Genomic DNA, 25,171 nt, shown 5'->3' with positions numbered 1-25,171 from the left:
ATCTTTCTAATTATTACAATTTTATTCATCATTTTGCTTTCATGGAGATTTCCCCATTTTAACTTCCAAAAAAAATGTTGATAAGGCAGTTGAATCCATCATTTTGTATAGAAAAATGAGATCCAAGACACACAGGGTTACACATGGAAACCATCTACCAAATCATATAAACAATTAGAAACACAGACTAACTAAATAATCAACAAAGATGAAATCAGAATACATTTTCTGATTTCCAGTAGGAGCACACACATAACAAAATACTGCCTATTTTTTCAGCTGTTCTTCAAGCTATTGGCCAATAGTCTAAAGAGGAAATGTTCCTTTTCTGCTGTCAAATACAAATATATTATATCCAACAATGGACATCAGCCAGGGGCCCCTGTGGATGAATTGGGAATAGTTGCAAGAAGGAGAGGAGGAGGACAACCCATAGAAACACCAGCAGTCTCAACAAACCCAGACAAACAAGATCTCTCAGACATTGAACCTCTAACCAGAGATCATACACTAGCTGATGTGAAGCCCCCAACAAATATGCAGCATAAGGCTGCCTGGTCTAGCATCAGTGGGAGAGACACACCTAACCCCAGAGAGACTTAAATCCCCAGGGATTGGGAAGGGCTGGGCGTAGGGGATGTAGGGATATCATCTTGGAAATGTGGGAGGAGATGTTAGATGAGGAAGAGTCAGGAGAGCAGATCAGGAGGGAGATAACTACTAGACTGTTAAAAAAAGATTAAATAATAAGAAATAAAAAATGAAATAAAATAAGTTTGTAGATATGTCAACTTGCTATTCATATTGTAGTTATGGAAGGGATAGGCAAAACTACTGACATTTGCATGAACCTAATTCCTTTCAGAGTTTTCCCTCTGTGTGCAGTTCTGAGTGAGGTCTTGGACACAGAAAATTCTGGAAAACAGAATGAGAGGCAGATGCTTTAATTACGCTGCTTTCTAGAAAACGACTTTTCAAAAAGAAAATTGAGTGTTTGCAGCTACAGTAAATATTTCACATTTATCAATTCTCATTACATAATGGGAAACCAAATGGGTCTAAAATGCATTAACAAAAACAACCACTTCCCTCAGTCAGTCTTCATGGAAATATGATCATTAGCACTGTCCCTTTAAAGAACACATTCTTCATTAACATCCACATTTTACTTATTGAAAATTCGTGGAAGATGGCATTGTTTCAAAGAAAGATTTGATATTCACACTACAGTTTAAAGAATTCTACGCAAATTTATTCTTTTTTATTTATTTTTTATTTTTTAATTAGATATTTACTTTATTTGCATTTCAAATGCTATCCCAAAAGGCTACCCTTCCCCCGCCCTGCTCCCCAACCCACCCACTCCTGCTTCCTGACCCTGGCATTTTCCTCTACTAGGGAATATAATCTTCATAAGACCAAGAGCCTCTCCTCCCAATGATGCCCGAGTAGGCCAACTTCTGCTAAATATGCAGCTAAAGACTTGAGGTCTGTGGGTACTGGTTAGTTCATATAGTTGTTCCTACTATTGGGTTGCAGACCCCTTTAGTTCCTTGGGTACATTCTCCAGTTCCTCCATTGGGGGCCCTATGTTCCATCCAATAGATGACACTGAGCATCCACTTCTGGATTTGCCAGGTACTGGTAGAGCCTCACAAGAGACAGGTATATCAGGGTCCTGTCAGAAACTGTTGCTAGCATAGGCAATAGTGTCTTATAAAAATTTATAAAAATTTACTGTCTTATATGATATACATAAATAGTTAATATAAAATTTATATAAATATATACTTCTATAATTATAATATATGATATATAAAATTATAATATACAAATAATATTAAAAATATATAAATGTATAAAGTCATATATACAATATATATACTAAAGTCTTATATAATATATATATTCACATTTAATATAAAATAATGTGAATATATAATTACATAATTATAATATATACCCTATTTAAAGTATAATATGGAAATAATATTAATATATAATATATAAATATATGTTTATATAAATAATAAATAGTGTCTTATAAAAACATAAAAAACACTTAAACTTGTAGTAGAGAATGTGGGGAAAAACCTCAAGGATATGGGTCCAGAGGGAAAATTCCTGAACAGAACAGCAGTGGCTTATGCTGTAACATCAAAAATTGACAAATGAGACCTCATAAAACTGCAAAGCTTCTGTTAGTCAAAGTATGTTAGTAAGACAAAACATCAACAAACAGATTGGGTGTCAGAGACCATCCCGTGAGAAAGTGAGCCCTTCACAATCTCCCTAACAGACCAAATGGCCTTGTACTAAGAGCTGGTTATCAACCCCCTTCCTCCCTATTCCTTTCTTGGCACCTGAGGCTGTAAAAGCTAAATTATAGTCCCCTCTTTCCTATCTCTTCCTGAGTTCCCCTGCCATCCAAGGACATGAGTTACACCTGAGCCCAGCCTGACCCCCAAGGCTGTCAAGGAGGATCTATGTTCCAGAGATAAGATGCAGAGTGCCCACTGCCTGGCGCCTGACTTCGGCCCCCATGTCAGCAGTTGCCCACTTCTTTGTTATTTGTATAATTCTCCCTCGACCCCTCCCATATTCCCTGTGATGTATGCTTTAAAAAGAAGGCACCTCAGCATAATAGACCTCGATAGGTATCCTTCCTGGTCTCCTGCTCTTCTTTTTCTTCCTCCCATTTCCTTCCAGGTTTGCGGTCCCCCTCACACCCACAAATAACTGAATCCCGCGGGACAGGATAATTGGGAAAAGATCTTTACCAATCCTATACCTGATAGGGGAATAATATCCAATATATATAAAGAATTCAAGAAGCTATAGTCCAGAAAACCAAATAACCCCATTTAAAAATGGAGTACAGACAGAGCTAAACAAAAAATTCTCAACTGAAGAAAACCAAATGGATGAAAAGCACGTAAAAAAATGTTCAACATCCTTAATCACCAGGGAAATGCAAATCAAAATAACCCTGAGATTCCACCTCACACCAGTCAGAATGGCTAAGATCAAAAATTCAGGTGACACCAGATGCTGGCGAGGATGTGGTAAAAGAGGAACACTCTTCCATTGCTGGTGAGATTGAGAGCTGATACAACCACTCTGGAAATCAGTATGGTAGTTCCTCAGAAAATTCGCAGACATAGTGCTATCAGAGGATCCATCAATACCTCCCCTGGGCATTTACCCAGAAGACTTTCCAACTTGTAATAAGGAAACATGCTCCACTATGTTCATAGCAGCCTTATTTATAATAGCATTGGATTTAGGATTGGTAAAGATCTTTACCCAATCTTTTTTTTTTTTTTTTTTTTTTTTTTGCTGTTTTGTCTTACTGACATACTTTGCCTAACACATGCTTTGCAATTTTATGAGATTAATTCTCAATCTTATAGCACAAACCATTTCTGTTGTTCAGGATTTTCCCCCTGTGCAAATATCTTCGAGACTCTTCTCTACTTTCTCCTCTATAAGGTCATTGTCTCTGATTTTATGTGTAGTTCCTTGATCCACTTAGACTTGATTTTTGTACAAAGAGATAAAAATGGATTAATTCACATTCTTCTACATGACAACTGCCAGTTGTACCAGTGCCATTTGTTCAAAATGATGTCTTATTTTAACTGGATGATTGTAGCTCCTTTGTTAAAGATTAAGTAACCATAGATGTGTGAGTTCATTTCTGTGCCTTCAATTCTATTCCACTGATCTATCTGTCTGTCGCTGTACCAGTACCATGCAGTTTTTCATCACATTTGCTCTGTAGTACAGCTTGAGGTCACTCATGGTGATTCCAACAGAGGTTCTTTTATAGTTGAAAGTAGTTTTATCTATCATCATTTTTTGGTTGTTTTTGTTTTGTTTTTGTTATTCCAGATGAATTTGCAATTGCCCTTTCTAACTCTGAAGAATTGAGTTGGAACTTGATGTTTATTGCATTGAACCTGTAAATTGCTATTGACAAGATGGCCATTTTTAGTATATCAATCCTGCCAATTCATGAACATGGAAGATCTCCATCTTCTGAGATCATCTTTGATTTAATCTTCACATACTTGAAGTTCTTATCATGCAGATCTTGAGTTCCTTAAGTAGAGTCACAGAAAGGTATTTTATATTATTTGTGACTATTTTGAAGGGTGTTGTTTGCCTACTTTGTTTCTCAGCCTATTTATCTTTTGTGTAGAAAAGGCCACTGATTTGTTTGAGTTAATTATAGATCTAGCTACTTCACTGAAATTGTTTATCAGCTTTAGGAGTTCTCCAGTTGAATTTTGGGGGTCACTTATAAATGCAATCATATCTTCTGCAAACAGTGATATTTTGACTTCCTCCTTTCCAAATTGTACCCTTTTAATATCCTTTTAGAGAGTCTCTCCTTACAAACAGCTAATTTACATGAGAGTTTCTGTCTTACTTAAGGTTTCCATTCCTCCGAAGATACATCATGACAAAGGGAAGTCTTATAAATAGGAAACAATTAATCCTGGCTGGCTTATACTTTCAGAGGTTCAGTCCATTATCATTATGGTAGGGAGCATGGCAGCATCCAAGAACTCATAGTGCTATAATAAGATCTGAGTGCTCCACATTTTGATGCAAAGGCAGCAGCAGGATAGTCTCTTTTTCAGGCAGCTAGGAAGAGGGTCTCTTCTGCACTTTAGTGTAGATTGAGCACAGGCTCTCAATGCCACAGTGACACATTTTTGTCAACAAAGCCACACCTATTCTAACAACTACATGACTCCAAATAGTGTCACTCAGTGTGGACTAAGCATTCAAACACATAAGTGTATGGGGTGAAACCTATTCAAACCATTATACTGTCTTTGCATTTAAAGGAACCTATGGTTAAAAAAAAGGCTCTGAATAACCAAAGACCACCCAGAACCTCCCTCATATGTGCAGGCTGATATAGCTGTTATATTGTCCTCAATCCTCAGTGAGGCACTGTGTGCTTTCAAACAAGGCAACAAACTCTTCCTTGCTATCCTAAGGAATATGGGGATTAAAAAATATTACCCCTCCTCCAAAAGAAGTATTAATGTGTCAAACTCATTCTTACCTGTCATGAACTTGGTGAGAGAAAAAGATAAATAAAAAGAAAAGGGCATGACTGCTCTTAGATATGGTGGAGGGAAAGTTTTATTGTAGATATGAGAGAGAGAATAGCCAGAGGCAGACACATCTGGGAGAGTGCAGTGTGAATATAACCCTGAGCAGCAGGGTCCCTCCATAGGGGTAGGAGGTCATTCTTCCTCTCTGTAGGCTGAGAAGGCACAAATAGGCTACTCTAACTGCTTGGCTTATCTTCCTTTTTTCCAAAGCGATGGCCATGAAGGACTGCCATACCACCAATAGCTAGGTCTCCTAGAAATAGTCACTCCTGAATCCACCAGTCAGAACTACATAGCACAGGAGTTCACACCAGTGGAAGAAGTCCTTTTCTCCAGGTCTTTTTCTTCGTTCCTCTTCTCTCAAACCCTGTTACAGGATATTTGATTACTGTACAAAGAAAACCTACTTGTTCACAAAATATAGAAGGCTTAAATAGATGTCAGGTGCAGTAAGGTGTGTCCTGAAGAGATGAAGTTTGAGTGTGCCTCTAAATGTCTCCATAGATAAAAATGCTAAAAAACAGAAATTGTTTTTGGAGGTGTCTTATGTTCTTTGCTCATGACTCAAGCCAAAGTCAGCTGGATGGGCTTGAAGGTGAAAGGGTTTGGCTCTACTGAGTTGGCTTGTAGCCCCCACTAGGAAGGTAACATGGTTCAGCCTGCCAAAGGGTGGAGGGCAGGAGCTAGAGACTTTGCTAGCAATTGGACTTTTGGGAGCTCTCTTGCTCTCTCTTTTGGCCTGGAATCCAAGTAAAAAATAGGAGTTCTCTCTCTGGGCTTGCAGGAATCAAATAGAAAAAGCTGGTAGGACATAGGTGAGACAGTATTCTAGAAAAGGGAGCTAAGGTGTCCTCTTGGGTTTGGATTAGCTCAAGAGAACAGTAGACTAGCTGCATAGAGTGATATAGATAGAATGAGATTTTTAAAAAGCCAGCCGTTTAATTATAAAATCAGGCTTTAAAATGGATATTTTGTATATAGTTAAGAAAATAAAGTTACCTTACTGAGCTTGCAGGTGTTTAACTTCAGCTCCCTACTCCTGTGTCTTTATGGGTATAAATATTAAACAAATCCAAAACTATAAATAGTCAAAGCCCACCTAAAACCAACAAACACAATTTGTATTTTACCATTTAATTTTATTTTCTATATACGAGTGTCAGCTTGCATATATGCATAAGCATCGAATATATGGAGTATTTATGGAGGACAGAAAAAGGCATCAGATGCCATGGAATAAGAGTGACAAATGGTGTGTGCCACAAGGGGAAACTGAACCTGGGTCCTCTGGAAGAGCAGCAAGTGGAACTGGGTTTGGGTGTGGTGGTGAACACCTTTAATTCCTGCATTCTTAAGGCAGAGGCAAAAAGAAAAAAAAGTAAAGAAATGAAATGACTAAGCTGGATGTGGCAGCTTATCTCTTTAACACAAACACCCAAGCTAGGTATGGCAGCTCACCTCTGTACCACAAGCACCTAAGCTGGGTGTGGCAACTCACTTCTATACCACTAGCACCATGGAATCTCTCTCTCTCACACACACACACACACACACACACACACACACACACACACACAATCCCAATCAAATGTCAAACAACTAAACCCAACCAGGTCTGAATTCAATGCTAACAGAGTTCCATGGACAGCCAGGGAGGGCTACATGGAGAGATCCTGCCTCAAACAACAACAAAAACAACACAACTTCAAACAAAAATACAATGACAGTCAGAAGACATAACACTCTAGCACGTTGGTTCTCAACATGTGGATCATGATCTCTTAGGGGATATGTAAGACCATCAGGAAACACAGATATTTACACTAAGATTCATGACAGTAGTGAAACTACAGTTATGAGGTAGAAATGATCATTTATGGCTGGGGGTCACCATAACAAGAGGAACTGTGATAAAGGGTCCTAGTATTAGAAAGAGTGAGCACCACTAGTCTTGCACATGGTTGCCTAAAGTAGAAATTCAGCATAAGTGATATGATAAGGGGGAAAGCAGCTACATAAATGTAATCATCTGAATCGACATGGTAGGTGAAAAAAAGTGATTTTTCCAAATTGTACTCTGACTTGCATAAGTGTAGGGACATACACACGTACACACCTTTTTTGGGTAAGTAAGAACTCATGAATTTATTGTCTTCATTACAAAATCAGCATAGAACTAGATCACTGTGCATTGGTGTTTGCTACATCTCTGTCTGCATCTGTCTCTTTGTCTCTCTCTGTCTCTCAGTCACTCTGGTTGGTTTGTTTTTTGTTTGCTTTTTGAGACAGGGTTTCTCTTTGTAGCTCTGGCTGTCCTGAAACTCACTCTGTAGTCCAGGCTGACATTGAACTCCATCATCTGCCTGACATGTGTGCCACTGCCACATGGCTGCAAACACCATCTTTATAAGAGTAAAATTAATAAATAAAATGGGACTGTAAGACTGGATCACTATCAGGGACATCAGCCCTCTGCCTGGGCTTAGGACCCACACACCAGGGTGCTGCAACAACCAGGTAAGCTAAGGATTCTCTGCTACCCCATCCAGCATCAACAGGCCAGCAGACAGGGATGTCCAGAGCGGCACATGAATAGGGGCGTTTGTACCCAAGGCTTAGACCAGTTATACTGTGGTGGTGCAGACTTCAGACCTGTATCAGTTCCGGGGGAAAACCTTTTCTCCTCCCTCTCCCTCCCCCCCTCCCCCTCCCCCTCCCCCTCCCCCCCTCCCCCTCTCTTCTTTCTTTCTTTCCTTTGACTCAGAGTTTCTCTGTGTAGCCTTGGCTGCACTAGATGGTAGATCAAGCTAGCCACAAACTCAGATATCCACTAGGATTATATGTATACACTAACACCTCCCTCCACACTTCCTGCCCTTCTGCACACAGTGGGTTCTGGTTAATGTAGTTCAGACAGCTTTGCCATGGATACCAGGGCAGTTGCAGAGATGGACAGTGGAGAAGCAGTGTTAAGGAGTTAACAGGACTCCCTGCAGACTAAATACGGTTACATATACTCTAGTGTTACCTTCCCCCCCCCCCCCGCCCCCGGGAAGCTGCTGCTCGAGTCTTTCCTTCTGAAGTGAAGTGCATCCTCAGTGCCACACCAAAGTCATTTTCTGGGCTGAATCCTGTTATGCATCTCCAAATTTCTCTTAGCATGGGGATGGACAATAGAAAAGTTATTCGTGATGACCTCCTGTCTGATGTTTATAACTGAGAAGAGTTTGAATTCTTGAGATCAGTGGTGAAAGAATACTCGATTCCAAATATGTCTTTTTTTTTTATTCCTCTATGGTAATTTCCTAAGTTTTCTTTGTAAGAAGACCTGTCAAGTATCATTCCCACAAAGACCTACAACCTGTTGGGTCTTAAATCCAAGGCAAAAATGTTGAACTAAAGTGTCCATTAACATATCAAACTGGACAGTGGCCTCAGCATCCCTCTGTCCCTGGCTGGCATGCCTCCCCCCACCCCCCAGCCACCACACTGCCCAAACTCCCCAGTCCAGGTGATCCCCTGGGCTTTCCTCCTTCCAGCTACTCTGACCACTATATAACTCAGCCACTTTTAGCTGTGCTAGTCTCTTGGCTCAGGCGGTCCTTCTTGGTTGGACTCCCCTCTTTCTCTTTTCAGATCTCCTCTCCTCACATGGCCCAGCTTAGGGTAATGTTCACTCTGTAAGGTTCCCAGAGGTTTTCTGTCTGGTCTGGAACTCACTGTGACAGGCTAGTTTCTAATCCCAAACATCAACTTACCTCTGCCAGCAGTTCTGTAATTCAGGAGTGTTTCAGCAAGCCCGGCCTTTGAGGCTCAAGGAAATACTGGCACATCTATAATCACAACACTCTCCCTAACAGATTGAGTGTAAGGCTCCATCTGGGGAGGTGTGTCCACTTCCTGGCGCTTGATCACGTCTGAACTACATTGTCCAGAAGACATTGCACCGAGAATAGCCAATGAAAATAGGCGCGTTAGTGACGACAAAAGGACGCTGGGCGGGACTTTCGGCTTTGCGTGCAGGAGGTTCTTTGAAACTTTCTGGATCTGTCAGTCTGGTTCACAGAAAACTGGTTTTATCAGTATTGGTCATGGCAGGAAAATGGTAGAGTTGAGGCGTTTTTCCTCCGTCACGGAGACAGAGCTGAGGTTTTCGACAGCCCGTGTGATCTAATCCAAGCTTCGAGGAGGGATGGCCACGTCCCAGGGCCTGGCTGGCCACTGGAGCCTGATGGTGATTGTGGAGGCTGCTGGTGGAGCCCTGCCCCAGGTGAGTGCCTAGTGATCGCCCAACTACCTGAGTTCTGGAGCACTGAGATCTGGGTCAGGAGCCAACAGGGTAGACTCCCATGTCCCCGACTGTAGGGCACCGGTGGACGAAATTATTGTAGTTTTATTTTTGTTTGTTTTGGTTTGGTTTTGGTTTTATTTTTTGTTTTTGTTTTTGGTTTTGGTTTTGGTTTTGTTTTTGTTTTGATTTTTGGTTTTTTTGTTGTTGTTGTTTTGTTTTGTTTTTTGTTTTTTGTTTTTTGTTTTTTTTTATTTTGTTTTGTTTTGTTTTGTTTTTTGACATCTGTCTGCTAGATTGCTAGAACCAAACCCTCTGACTCAGTGTCTGGTGGACTGTACCTCTCAAGGCTTGTGGGAGGGCATGAGCTCTGACAAAGAGCCCTGGAGTGACCTCTACTGGCATTACATGAGGGAAAGGGCTCAGTGAACCTAAGGACCTGACTTTTGTTTAGAGAGACTCTGGTGGCCAAGAAGATTTGAACAGGTGAGAGATTCCATCTAGTCAGTTTCCTAGCTTGGGGTGGGGGTAATATGGGTGTAGGCAGAGACCTATGAATCCTTGGGTAAATCCTGTGCACTCATGTTCAAGTTGGAATGCAAGCTGTAGCAGGGGTGGGGGAGTTGTAGGGTGGGTGATGGTGGTGTTCAGATCTTTGATGGAGTTATTTTATTCTCTCTGTATGCCCCTCTTCCCCACCTCCTTTCCACCTCCACTGTCCCCCAGGGGGCCTGGTGGGTTCCTGCTATCCCTCCCTCCCTCTCCCTTTTCCACACTCCCCTCTTCCTTCACCCCTCTGCCTATTCCTTTGCCCCTCTCCGTCTCCCTCTCCCTCTCCCTCCCCCTCCCCGTCCCCCTCCACCTCCCCCTCTCCCTCTCCCTCTCCATATTCCTCTTCTTCTCCCTCTCCCCTCATCCCTCCTTCTCCCTCAGACTGGGCCTCTCTATGTAGTCATGGATGTCCAGTCTCTCTATGTATCAGGGTGTCTTCAAACTCAGAGAGATTCTTCTATCTCTATTTCACAAGTGATGAGATTAAAGCACCTTTTGTTATATTTTTACTTTATTCATTTACTTTTGATCTTGGCTCAAACTCACTGTTTACACCACACTGGCCTCAAATTCACAGAGATTTGCCTTCTTGTGAGTTAGGGTCTCCTTTGGGTAAGGGCTGCCAACTGAACACTGGTTCATGGTGGAAGTGCCCTAATTAGAGCCAACCTCTCCTACATTTCCAATGAGTTTTAAAAACTCAGCCATCAAGACATGCTGCTGTGCTAAGCATAGCTGTGAGGGAAAATTAAATTAAAAATAAATTTTATTTTTTAAAAAATATTACTAAATTACACTAGTAATAACAATTAATAATATTACTAATTTTTAAGTATTACTGAAAGGTTTTACAACTCTGTAATTGCATTCAGTATTTGAGTAAAGTCTGCCTTGTTATTAGCTATACTCCCTCTCCCCATTGACACGCCCCATGACTCTAGCTGACCTATATACATCGTGTTGGCCTCAGATGCACAAAAGTCTGCTTGCTTCTGCCTTGCAAATGTTGTGTAAAGGCTAATTAATTCCAAAGTCTTAATTCAATGTGGGAAGACAAAACAACATTTTGAAATCATATGTACCCATTTGTGAAACTTTTGAAAGAAGCATTAGTCATGTGCTCAGGAAGAGCCTGTACCAAATACTTGACACACAGGACTGAGTTTGAGACTGTGATTCTCTTTTGTTTGTTTTTTTAAAGATTTATTTATTTTATGTATATGAGTACATGGTTGCTATCTTCAGACACACCAAAAGAGGGTAATGTCTCCAGCCCTATTAGTCTCTTTTTGGAATAGGAAGGTATGTTAGTTTTAATGAGAACAGTTCCCATAGGCTTAGATATTTCAATGCTCGGTCCCTAGGGTGTGGAACTGTTTGAGAAGAATTGGAAGGATTAGGAGGTAAGGTATTGTTGGAGGAAGGGCTTGGCTGGGAGTGAACTTTGAGGTTTCAGAAGCCCACGCCTAATCCAGTGCAAGTGTGTGTGTGTGTGTGTGTGTGTGTGTGTGTGTGTGTGTGTGTGTGTCTACTGCCTGTAGATCAGAATGTAAAGTCTTCAGGTATTGCCATGGTCCCATGCCTCTCTTCTCCCTACCAAGCTAATCCTAGATGAACACTCTGAAACTGTTAGCCAGCACCCAGTTAAATGCTTTTTTTTATTGTAAGAATTGCCTTGGCCATGGTGTCTCTTCATGGCAATAAAACAGTAAATTTTATCCTCAGGTAACAAACAGAAGAGATTGATTCTTTGTCCAAGGTCACCCAGTAAGAGAGACCATTAAGGGATTGAGAGCAGTGGGTACCTGACTGCATGTAAGACAGAGGACTTGGGTGAACCTTTGGGATACCAACACTCTTGCTTATTACTCACAACCTTGTTTTTCTACAGGTTTCCCAGTATTCAGTGAAACATGCTAACCAGAAAGAAGTAAGTGGAGGGTGCCCAGGAATCACACTCCTGACTTAACACATAAGTGACCTCAGGGACTGTGGTGTCCTGGGACTCTGTGCTGGAATTGTCTCTGTCCTGACACTGGATTTCCCTGGCACATGCTCAGAATGAAAGGTCCCCACGTCCACAGCAGGGATTACATGGACAGGTTTCCCTTTATGGTAACCATTGGCTGAAGATTCAAAGGTCTTAAAGCTCCAATGATGACATTAGACCAGGCCTGGAAGTGAGATGGGTTGGGGATGATTAGAAATGCTCAGGCATGCATGAGATCAGCTGGCTTTAGTGGAAGATAGGAATTGTAGTAGCACAACAGTTGAGGGCTAAGTCTGCATACTGAGTGTGAATGGAAGCTCAGTGTGAAGACTGAAGTGTGTCCTGAGATCTTGTACATATGGCTTCCTGACCTTTGTGCCAGGGACAGAGTGGACAACAGTGCCCCAAATGTAGTCTGTGTGAAACAGAAGATTGGGAGGAATCCATGTTAGTGTCTGGTTGGAAGGAGTCCATGTGAATTCTATGATTGAAAGGAGGGACATTCTTCTAGCTTGGATTGACTCCAGCTGTGATGGTTTCAATGAACTCACCCTCCAGAAAGTCATAGACTTGCATACTTGTTCCTTATTGGTGGAACACTTTAGAGATAATAATGATGTATAGCCTTGTTGGAGGAGGTGTGTCCCTGGGGGTGGGCTTGTAGGTCTCAAAAGCTCTTTCCATTCCCAGTTAACTCTCTCTCCCTGGTACTGTACTATGGATCAGGATGTAAGCTCTCAGCAACTGTTCCAATGCTGTGTGTGCCTGTATTCATCCTCCCTGACATGGAGGTTACAGATTGACCCTCTGAGGTTTAAGCCCCAATAAACTCCTTGTTATCATAAGTTGCCTTGGTCATGGTGTCTCTTCACAGTAATAGAAAAGTAATTAAGCCACTATGTCAACTTAACTCATGTTGCTGAGTGATGAGCACAGTAGTCGGAGGGAACATGAAACTGGCTATCAATAGAATAGGTTCACAGCCTGGTATACTCTGAGGTAGAAAGCTAAGTGGGAATGACTTAAGGGTACCAGGAATCCCTGACAAGGAGGATTCATATAAATTCAACTTTCTCCATTATTCAGGACTGTTTATCCTTTGAGGATGTGGCTGTGGACTTCTCCTGGGAGGAATGGACACTGCTTGATGACTCTCAAAGGATGCTGCACCAGACTTTGATGTCAGAAATATGAACACTCATGTCTTTACTTGTAAGACCCTGTCCTGCCATCATTTCAGAGCATGTCTAGGCTTTCCTTTGTTTTTTGGTTTTTGGTTTTTGTTTTTGTTTTTTTTTTGTTTTTGTTTTTTTGGAGGGGGGGATTGTTTTTTTTTGTTTTTGTTTGTTTGTTTGTTTGTTTGTTTGTTTGTTTTTTAGAGAGAGCTGTATCTTTCTCAAAGCTGGCCTGTGAATACTAAATCTTTCCCCCACAGTCTTAGAGTATAAAATACAGGTTAGGAACCAAGTCAAGTTTCACAACAGCTCTGTTTCTCTCAATTGCAGCAAAGGCACACAGGAATCAATTTGGGGTTAGGAATTTTTGGGGTGTAGTTTGAGACATCAGTCTATCTTTACAATCCTAGCTGTGCTGGATGTGCTATGTAGACCTGGCTGTCCTCTGACTTGCCAAGGTCTTCTTGCTCTGTCTATTGAGTATTGTAATTAATGGACTTCACAAACACATCTGGCCTGGTGTCAGGAGTCTTGACACTGACAGCTACCCTGTGACCTGATGACACTCTAAATATTTGGGATCTTTGTGACTCAAGTACTTCTGGTGACATGCCTTATGTTTGAATGTAACTGGAATTTGGCACTGGTAAGTTCATTTTATTATTTTATTTTATTTTATTTTATTTTACTTTATTTTATATTTTTGCAAGGCACCCTTAACAGAATTACTCTCACTAGGCTTTATTCTTATCTACTGTATGGTGTACATAACTTAATACAAAACTGTCATTTTTTCTATCATGTCCTTTAGGACTTATACCTTCTGGGATCCGTGACATGACTCAGCTGGAGTCTTGGGGAGAGCCCTCTGTGCCTGCATTGAGATTCCTGACTCCAGGTATGTTATAGGTACATAGAGTGTGGTGGTTTTATTGATGTTTGGAGGTATTAATTCTGAACCAGAACTGTCCCTTGGGCATCAGTCTTGAATGTTTTGCCTGTTGCCTTGCAACCCTGTGATACACAGCTGTTCCTGTATTGTGATGGTGTGCACTGTAAATGTAACTCTTATTTGCCTGATGTAATTGTCATCTGAGAGGCAGTGATTTTCTAACTGGTAAGCAAGGCCTAGTCTTGGAAGTTTCTAGCCTATGTGCAATCTAATCAAGGACTAGAGTGGTTTCAACCCCCTAGACTTACTATTGAATAACCTCACCTGTTCTACCTTATTTCTGAACACTGGCAGGATGGTCAACTCAGCTATTTTGGCTCAAACTCCTTCGATTCAAACTGGCTTCTTTTACTGTGTGACTGAATTGCTCTATTTGGTCTCAAAGTAACTCAAGCAATCTGTACTAATCTTCTGGCTTCTCATTCTCTGGTTCATTCTGTCTTCACCTCTATCTAGTTTGTTCTCTCTGCAACCTGCCTGTCAAAATGTTCAGGTCAAAACTTCATCTGAACACTCTGTCTGCTCTGACTTAGACTCACTTTCCTGTCTTATCGCTGATTCATTTAGTCAAATATTTCTCTGATTTATCACTTTGCCTGACTCTCAATTAGATGTCACTTTCCACCATGGCTGCTTTATCTACGAAATAGCTTTAGTTGGTAGAACAATGTTTTGGATTAAATGTGTGTACTATAGGAATGCCAGTATTCCAACCAGAGGAGCACGTTGGATTACAATTCATCTACCATGCAATTTACCTTGGTGGTACTTAAATTCAGGTTCTTTAGGTACCATGCCATATAGCTCTACACAGCCTTCTGCACTGTGTCTTGAATCCCCAGCAATTGAAGCTTGCAGAAAGCTATTGGTGAGGAAAGAGTTTGTTACCGTAAATAGCATGCCTCCCTTTTACTTATTCCATGCTTGTGTTCTTGCTGCTCCTAAGGTCCATAGAACATAAGATATTGACAAATTCAGCATGGTATTGGACCCTAGCCCCTTTGTTCTGTGAGAAACCTCAGATCACCATTACTAATAGATGATGTATCTCTGTCTGTCTGTCTGTTTGTCATTTGATAGTCTACATGCCACTCATCAGGATTTCTCTGTGTCCAGGTTGTTGGATCAAAGTGGAGAGTGAAATGTCACCCTTTGAGCAGAGTCTGTCTGCAGAAGGTGCCAGTCCATCCACGCTGCAGCAGCACATGCTGTGCTGTGCTGTGCTGAGACACCCTTGCTAAGCATGGACAATGTGATGATCCTCCAGACCTCCTAGGGTCTTCTAAAGCATCAAGTGACTTACACTATTGGGGATACCCCCACAAACACTGAGAGTAGAGAGGCCATTCAGAGTGAGAAGAACTGCATACGCAGCGACAGTGGCAAAACTTTTACTAGCACATCCCACCTCAATCGACACCGGAAGATACACACTGGAGAAAAGCCTTTTCAGTGCAGGGAGTGTGGGATGTCCTTCAGCCAAAAAGCCTTTCTTATTAAGCATTTCAGAATTCACACCGCAGAGAAGCCATTCAGGTACAGTGAGTGTTGCAAAACCTTCAAGCACAACTGCTACCTTGTTGCTCATCAGTGAGTTCACACAGGAGTGACACTGTTACATGGGCTAAATGTGGCAAGTCATACATGAACAGATCCAGCCTTTTATATCATTATTGGGTCCATACTGGAGAAAATCCATAGAAGTATACTATAGTAGTTTGAATAGGTTTGGCCCTATAGATTCATGTGTTTGAATGCTTGGCCCATAGGGAGTGACACTATTAGGTGATGTGGCCTTCTTAGAATAGGTGTGGCATTCTTGCAGAAAGTGTGTCACTGTGGGGATGGGCTTTGAGGTTCAGTGCTCAAGCTCCACCCAGTGTGGGAGAGTCTCGTCCTGGCTGCCTTTAGATCAGGATATAAAACCTCTACTCCACAGCACCGTGTCTGCCTGCATGCAGCCATGGTTCCTGCCAAGATGGTAATGGATTGACCTTCTGAAAATGTAAGCCAGACCCAATTAAATGTTTTCCTTTATAAGAGTTACCTTTTCAAAGTTTTCAAAGTTCCTTTCAAAGCAATAAAAACACTAACTAAGACATGATATCAAATGCATAAATAATATAAGGAAAATTCCAGCCATGTTTATCATGTCCAAGCTCATATAAGGGAAAGGAAATTTAAAAATCATGAATCTTGAAAGTGTTAAAAAACGAAACTCATCTCATCAATGACCAACAAACTTCATAGTAGAGGAAAGGATTTTATGTGTAGTGTGTGGGGGATGCAGCCTCATTTAACATCAGGGATTTTATGCAGCAAAGCATCATGAGTGCACAGAATGTGGCAAAGTGTTTTGCTGCAGGACTGGCACCACACTAAATAGAGTATATGTATTGAGTGCAATGAACATGGGAAATTGTTTCCATGATCTACCCTATCTACACAAAAGGATATTCACTGGACAAAAGTCAAGAGTGCTTCAGATGTGCGGAGCGTTCACCCACACTTGCATCATATTTAACTGAAGAAGCCACAGTGCAGACATGCATCATGAACCCACTGAATCTGGGGAAGACTTTGAACAAAGTTTGTTCTTACTAGCAACACAGACACAACCCAGATAGGTTTGTGAATGCAAACGTAGAGAAAGCTTCAACCATTGACCAAGCTTGTTGAGCCTTAGGAGTGAATGTGAGTCTGAGCAAAGAAGTTCTGAGAGTGGCTTTTGTGAGGAAGCAAGTCATTGAAAATTACTCATCAAAGAAGAACATGGATCAAGATGAGGATTAGTGCCATCTTATTCCTAAGAAGTTAATGCTTTCTGGGGACTTAGCAAGAGGAAGCTGTGTTCTTGGCTGCACTGCACCAGTATTGAGTGGAGTCTTCATGTGGCTGACTTTGAATGGGGGAGGAAGAGAGTGACCTCAGTTTAAATAAGACATATATATTTATTGTTGTTTGTTCTATTGGTTGCCATTTTTCCCTCACTGAATATTGCAGTCCATGGGATAAATGATCATTTACTATAAAGTCTTCATAACTATTGTGTCACTACTTTTGTTGGGGACCAGCTCTGTGTAGCACCCTGTATCTATGTTTCCTTTTTTGTTTATATACAGTCTTACCATGTTGGTTTGTCTCACTTGTTTCTCTGTGTGTCTCAAGTTGTCGTAGAACTCAGAGACCTTCCCTATTCTGGGTTCTGAATGCTGGTATTAAGGACAAGCCCCTCTGGGAGATCTAAAGAAACTGGTGCCTTCCTGTCTTAGCCAGTGCCCTGAGTAGATTTCAGGTGCTAGCTCTGCACCCAACCACACAACACCCAGAGGATGCTGGACTCCCAGGTGTTCTAACACACCCATGATCATAGGATTACAGGTTCTTAGGAGTTTGATCATGCCAGGATTTCAGGATCCTAGAGGCACCTTGACTCCCAGGCTCTCTTACACACAGAATTTCAGAATCAATGGATCACAGAGACATCAGGACTCTGAGGAGCTCTGATACAACCAGAAAAACAAGATGGACAAGCTCCAGTCAGAGACATTGAGTGCATGTAGCACTAGAGATACACAGATGGAGAGAGGCAAGATCAAGAACACAAGCATCAGAAACCAAGGTTACTTGGCATCATCAGAACCCAGTTTTCCCATTATAGCAAGTCCTGGATACCACATCACACCAGAACTATACAAAGATTCAATAAACCCAAGAGCTGGTTCAATGAGAAAAATCAACAAGATAGATAAACCCTTAGCCAGAGTGACAAGAGGACATGGAGACAGTATCCAAATTAATAAAATAAGAACTGAAAGGGGAGACATAACAACAGAAACCATGGAAATCCTAAAAATTATTAGATCCTAATACAAAAGCCTATACCCATCAAAACTGGAAAATCTGGATGAAATGGACAATTTTCTAGGCACATAGCAGGTACCAAAGTTAAATAAGGGTCAGATAAACCATCTAAACAGTCCCATAACTTCTAAAGTAATAGAAGCAATCATTAATAGTTTCCCAACTGAAAGAGCCTGGGACCAAACTCTGTTTAGTGCAGAGTTCTATCAGACTTTCTAAGAAGAGTAATACCAATTCTGTTCTAACTATTTCACAAAATAGAAACAGAAGGACACTACTCAATTCATTCTATGAAGCAACAATTATACTTATCCCCAAACCTTACAAAGATGCAACAAAACAATATAACTTCAGACCAATTTCCCTTGTGAATATTGATGCAAAAATACTGAATAAAATTCTCAGAGTGTAAGAACATAACAAAACAATCAACCATCATGATGAAGTAGGTTTTTTCCCAGGAATGAAGGGATTGTTCAATATACAGAAATCAAAGTAACCCACTATATAAATAAAAGCAAAGAAAAAAACCCCACATGATCATCTCATTCAATGCTGAGAAAGCATTTGACAGAACTCAACATCCCTTCATGCTAAAAGTCTTGGAAAGATCAGGAGTTCAAGACCCATACCTAAACATAATAAAAGCAAAATATAACAAACCAGAAGACAACAACAAACTAAATGGAGAGAACCTTGGAACAATCCCACTAAAATCATAGACTAGACGAGGCAGCCCACTCTTTTCCTACCTATTCAATATAGTACTTGAAATCCAAGCCAGAGCAATTTGATAACAAAAGGAGGTGAAAGGGAAAAAATTGGAGAGGAAGAAGTCAAAATATCAGTATATGGAGATGATATGATAGTATACTTAAGGGACCCCAAAATCCCACCAGAGAACTCTAAACCTGAATAACAACTTCAACAATGTGGCTGGATGTAAGATCAACTCAAACAAATCATAGACTTCCACTACTTAAAGGATAAACAGGCTGAGAAAGAAATTAGGAAAATGATATCCTTCACAATAGTCACAAATACTATAAAATACCTTGATGTGGCTCTAACCAAGGAAGTGAAAGATATGTATGACAAGAACTTCAAGTCTCTGAAGAAAGAAATCAAAGAAGATCTCAGCAGTTGGAAAGATCTCCCATGCCTATGAATTGGCAGGACTAATAAAGTAAAAATGGCCATCTTGCCAAAAGCAATCTACAGTTTCAATGCAATCCCCACCAAAATTCCAACTTAATTCTTCATAGAGTTAGAAAGAGCAATTTGCAAATTCATCTGGAATAACTAAAAAATGCAGGATCTAGAAAAAATATTCTCAGCAATAAAAGAACTTCTGTGTCATGTCTGCTCTAGACCAGCAAGAATGACAGGACACAGTTGGGTTTTTCTCAACAGCCTTTATTACAGGAATGCCTTGATGCTTCTACAGGGACCCCGGGTGCACAGGGAGCCCTGCTTATATGCACCCCAGCACAGGAGAATACTCCTTGGCCCCCTGGGATTGGTCAGTCTGCCAGCACCCAATTTGCATGCACCCGCTCAGGAGGGGTTGGCGCCAAATTCGAATTGACACCTGCGCAGTGGTGTTGTTTATGACAATGGCAACGGGAAACTGGCGCCATCTTGGAGTTGGCTTCCCACATCTCCCCCTTTTTTGTTTAGTGATGCTGGACTAGGTCTGGGTAAATCTGTCCATCGGCCATGGCTCCTGTTTTAAGTTGATCTTCTAGTGTCACAGCCTTACCTGTCATAGGGTAGCCCTATCGCCTCTAGGCCCCGTGTCTTAGGTTGGTCTGTGCATGAGGAAAGTTGCCTGTCTTTGGATACCATGGATCTGTTTGACTACAATTGCCAAATGACCTAGGGCGAACTCTTAGTTTTTCAAAGAGGCCAGCCAAATATTGGGAGATGCGCCATCTTCAATTGCCAACAGAGCTTGGTACACCACTGCTTTATGTAGAGCATGCTCTCTTTTTAGTCGACACAATGATCAGATGCAGAAGACACAACCCAGGAGGACCACTGCCCCCCCCCAGGCCAACATTTTCCCCCATTCCTTAAAATATGAGAAGGCAATGGTGATCCAGGAGGTGAAGTCCTCCAAGGTGACTGGGTCCAGTCGAGTGCCATTGAGTTTGGCAATCTAAAAACTGGAAAGGTTAATCCTATTTCTTTCCACACCTCTGGGCAGAAGGAGGTACCTGGTCTAACAGCCCTAGTGGACCTTTTTTCCTGTGTAATCAGGGTTGTAAGGTGGAACTGTTGGCACTTTCGGTTTTGTTCTTTTATTAGCTGATGCTCCCCTTTTCATTAGCTTGGTTCTATATGACCAATCCGGGTCATATCTTTCCCTCTCATACCAAGCTGCCTCTTTCTCTAGGTCAGCTTCCTCATCTTTGCTAAGCTCCGAGTCACTGGAAGTGGAGCTTGATAAACTTAAATCCTTTAAAGATTTAAATATCTTCTCTATTTCCTTTTCTTCATCACTGATTCCTTTTATTTTTCCTCCCTTTTCTTTTCCTTTTTCTTTTTCGCCCTTTTTTGTTCTCTTGCTCATACGCTCTTTGTCCTCTTCTGACATGCTTTCTTGTTGTTCCATAAGAATTTTCTGACCTGTACAGAAAACGAAACAACAAGGATAAGAGCTACCCACACTGGGTCTATGGGCAAGAAAAAACATATCCCCCTTAAACACGGGGATCAATTTGGGAGACTTACTGGTACTGCCGTTCCCCAGCTGAAGAATTCTGAATCCACAAGATCCTCGGGTCCTCATATGGGCTACCATATGTTGCATCTGCTCTCGACCAGCAAGAACGACATGACACAGTTGGATTCTGTTCAACAGCCTTTATTGCAGGAACGCCTCGATGCTTCTATGGGGACCCTGGTCACCCAGGGAGCCCTGCTTATATGCACCCCAGCACAGGAGAAGGCTCCGTGGCCCCCTGGAATTGGTCAGTCTGCCAGCACCCAATTTGCATGCAGTGCAAATTTGCAGTGGTGTTGTTTATAAAAACAGCAACCAGAAACTGGTGCCATCTTGGAGTTGGCTTCCCACACTTCTGGGGGAATCACCATTCCTGACCTTAAGCTGTACAACAGAGCAATTGTGATAAAAACTGCATGGTACTGGTATAGCAACATAGAGGTAGATCAATGGAATAGAACTGAAGATGCAGAAATGAACCCACATATCTATGGTCACTTAATCTTTGACAATAAGGTAAAACCATCCAGTGGAAATAAGACAGCATTTTCAACCAAAGGTGATGGATCAACTAGTGGTTAGCATGTAGGGAATGGTATATACAATATAGGGCAATGCTTGTATGTTAGGTAAACTCCTTTATGAGAAAGGCCCACCTTATGAGTCTGCTTGGGGGGCAAAGTAATTATGAAACAGAGAGTGATAGTGCAGGAAGACTATGACATTTTTCACTTTGGGAATCTCTCACAACACCTTGGGATAAAGGTGAAGTTAGGAAAGTTCAGCCGATATTTTCCACATGGTAAATATTTTCACTTATATGTAGACATGTTCAAGTTGGCTACAGCAAAGAGAAAGGTGAGTGTGTACTAACTTATTGATTTATAATACACAGCAGTAAACACTGTCAAGTGGATACACATTAACATATTGAAATGAAAAAAATACTTTAACATCAAGAAACAATTTCTAAGTTCCTATATTATGTTTATTTTGACATTTTCCCCAATTCTTTGAAGATTCAAACATGCATAAAATATACCTATGTCATATCAGAACTATTTTCTGAAATTTAATGAATACAAACTGTTCTTCATCACTGTTTGATATTCTTTCCTTTAAATTAAACAAAATATTTTTCACTTTGTTGCTGTTATTACACAGTAATCTATTCCCTTACCTTAAACCACTGAAACAGGTGTTGGTAAGAGAGAGACCAATGTTACAATTAGGAAACGCTATGAGCCATAATTGCTAACCCTTGTCATTTTACCCAAAAATGTTTTCCCACAAAACAAACGGATACATACCACGTTCAATAATGAACACAATTATAAAAATTCATATTCACATAAACATGACTTTTTAATAAATTGAAGAACCCAGTCATATTTTTAATTAAGATGAACAGAATTTCAAAGGAACTGCACTAAAACATCAAACAAAGAAATACCTATTAACACACCTCAAGTACAGCAATAATAGCAACCAGACAAAAGCAACAAGTAATTTTCAGTTATAAGTGAACACTTTTGTTAAAATTCTGTAAATAAAATCAAAGACAACAATGCTGGCTTAAATTTTTTAAGAAACTCCTTAGTTGCCTGCAGAAGGTGGGGAGACACATTCACATACAAGAGGAGAGCATTTCTTTATTTTAAAAATGAGTAAAGCATAATGTTTAGTAAGAGGAGAAAGGATATTTGAGAACAATAAAAATTTGAGAAAATTTGAGATAGATATTTATAGAATAATTCTTGACAAAAACACCTACCCACCCAAAAAAGAGAGGAAAAAAAAAAAAAACAGAACACAAAACAGAAAATTCATTCTCTGACAACAGAGATAATTTTTTTGAATTGAGAGTTCTTTTTTATTTATTGAAAATAGCATGTTACTCTCACATAATATATCCTACCTACAGTTTCCTTTCCTTCTACTGGGATATGACCAATTCTCAGTTTTACTTGCAATATATCATAATTAATACTCTTATTTCCCTCCCAACAGCTTTTTCCATCAGATACATTTTCTCTTACTCATTAGGAAATAACAGGATTCTATGGGAAAATAACAAAGTAAAACAAAATTAAAAAAAATTAAGACATCATAATAGGGCAAAATTTTCATAACATATAAGGGTATCTTCATGGAACACTCCATATTCAGGGTCACTACACATAGATTGATCGTTTTCAACAATATTAAACCGGTGTCTGCAAGTTCCACTGTTTTTCATAAACAGTCTTTCATGCTTTGCCATGCTTATTTATTCAAGGTTTTATTTCTTATCTGTAATTTAAGGACATATTTTTTCCTATTTCAAATTTCTTCCAATACTAACTTGCTTTTCTGTTGCTTTAAATAAACTATGATAATAAGTAAAGTAAGTAGGAAGGAAAGATTTGATATATGGCTTATATACACTCATGAAAAGACAAGTGTGGATATTGGGAAACGGGCATTAAAGCATAGATATTAAAGAACAGATAGGGTGTTTTCACGAGGAATTGAAACCAGGAAAGTGGATAACATTTGAAATGTAAATAAAGAAAATATCCAAAAAAAAAAAAAAGATGGAAAACAAGAATACTACTTACTGGATCTGCTACCCATAGTGAGATGGACACACCTGTATCAATTACCAATTAATAAAAAGCTTCAAACTCATAAGGACAGGATAGTGTTGGGTAAAAAAAAAGCCTCAATTAAATTTCCCTATGTCTGTTTACAATACTTAGTGCCAAAATGAAAATAAAAAAGTAAAAACATCAGGTTGCAATCTCTGTATTTTTTGCACAAAGTTCACTAGCAGCTCTTTTTCCTCAATTACTAGACATTCATAAATTATCCAAAATTTCCTCAATGTCTTTCCAATATTCACAGCTGGCCATTAAACACTGGACAATATAAAATGTCTACCAGTTGGAATACATAAAATAAGCTTATTAAACTTTTAATGGGCTTATACAAAACATAAAAGAATATCTAAAAGTCATTATCAGTATGTGTCTCATTTTCTTCTCAGATGCCATCCTCTGTGTGCAGTGCAGATTGTGGTCCTGGATTCAGAATATCCTAGAAAGTCAGAGTGGCAACCTACTGTTTCATTTTCAGCCTCTGCCCTTAAATTGAAATTTTTAATGAGACAAGTAAGTGTTATCTGCTCTGATAAATCCTGCAAATATATAGATATATAAATATATATATAAATATATATATATATATATATATATTTCTCTTTTACCACACTGGAATGATGAAGTCAAATAAAAGGCAATTTTTTCTCCTAAAATCTTTTTTATTAGGTATTTATCACATTTATATTTCCAGTGCTATCCCAAAAGTACCCCACACATTCCCCCACCCACCCACTCCCACTTCTTGGCCCTGGCTTTCCCCTGTACTAGTGCAAATAAAGTTTACAAGACCAATGGGCCTCTCTTTCCACTGATGGCCAACTAGGCCATCGTCGGATACATATGCAGCTAGAGACACAAGCTCCAGGGGGTACTGGGTAGTTCATATTGTTGTTCCACCTATAGGGTTGCAGATTCCTCCAACTCCTTGGGTACTTTTTCTAGCTCCTACATTGGGGGCCCCTGTTGAGTCCAACTCAGCCAGCAAGGAAAACACAACCACCGATTCCACTTAAAGCAGTTTACTCAGGCAGCTTCTCTCTTCAAATCCACCATGCTTCGGGGTATAAGCGTTTTTATCCACTCAAGCCACAACCATGCCTCAACCAATCACCACAGGTCACATCACCTCACCGGGCAGGCTTGCTCAGCCAATCAGGGATTAAACGTGAGCCATCCACCAAATATGGGCTTGTTTACTGCCTGGCACAGATTTCTGTCCGGCTGGCCAGGGAGTCCGGAATGGCTTCCCACAATTTCCCCTTTTATATTCTTTTGAAGCAAGCTTCCTGGGTGAAGATAGAGGTCTGATCCCCAGTGTGCAGAAATAGGGGCCATGTACAGGATTGACACTTAGGCTCACAGGTTTTTACCCAGAGCAACCCTGGCCTGCTCCCATGCCATTTTTCCTGGGGGAAGAACACTAGGACAATCAACCCTCATGCAATCAGATATACCTCTCAGAGATTGTCAAACATCTTCCAGACTAACCTCTGTGCAGTGCTTACCCTTACAACCCTGCAGAGCGATGGCTTCATTGTTCCTTGTTCATGGCAGCAACCCAAATCTGAGGTGATTGCCCTGCTTCAACTGTGGCAAAAGCTTGCACCACCATGGCAGCAGTGAGGACCTGGGCATTCCACAACCAACATATACACCATACACACAACATGCATGCCAAAACAAGGGCCACAGCAAGGGCACCTATCCCAGCCCATTCTTTCCCAATGCCAAGCCAGGATCCACTCAGGTAGAATTCACAATGACAATTGCCGAGCAAAGCTCATTCATATTGCCATCAAAATTTGCAGTCCAATTTAAACACCTACAGTATCCCCCATCTGGGTT

General features: G+C 40.6%; 1 pseudogene across 1 annotated transcript; it reads left to right on the top strand.

Annotated features, from left to right (window-relative positions):
• Positions 1-8,969: 8,969 nt before the first annotated feature.
• Gm20482 (predicted gene 20482) lies at positions 8,970-17,234 on the top strand (annotated as a pseudogene). The gene is made up of 5 exons (NR_169180.1): positions 8,970-9,405; positions 11,867-11,905; positions 13,052-13,177; positions 13,952-14,038; positions 15,209-17,234. The product of NR_169180.1 is annotated as a predicted gene 20482 (transcript).
• Positions 17,235-25,171: the final 7,937 nt, after the last annotated feature.

Source organism: Mus musculus, chromosome 7, assembly GCF_000001635.26.
Source record: "Mus musculus strain C57BL/6J chromosome 7, GRCm38.p6 C57BL/6J".
NCBI lineage: Eukaryota > Metazoa > Chordata > Mammalia > Rodentia > Muridae > Mus > Mus musculus.
This window is presented reverse-complemented; position numbering and strand designations above follow the sequence as displayed.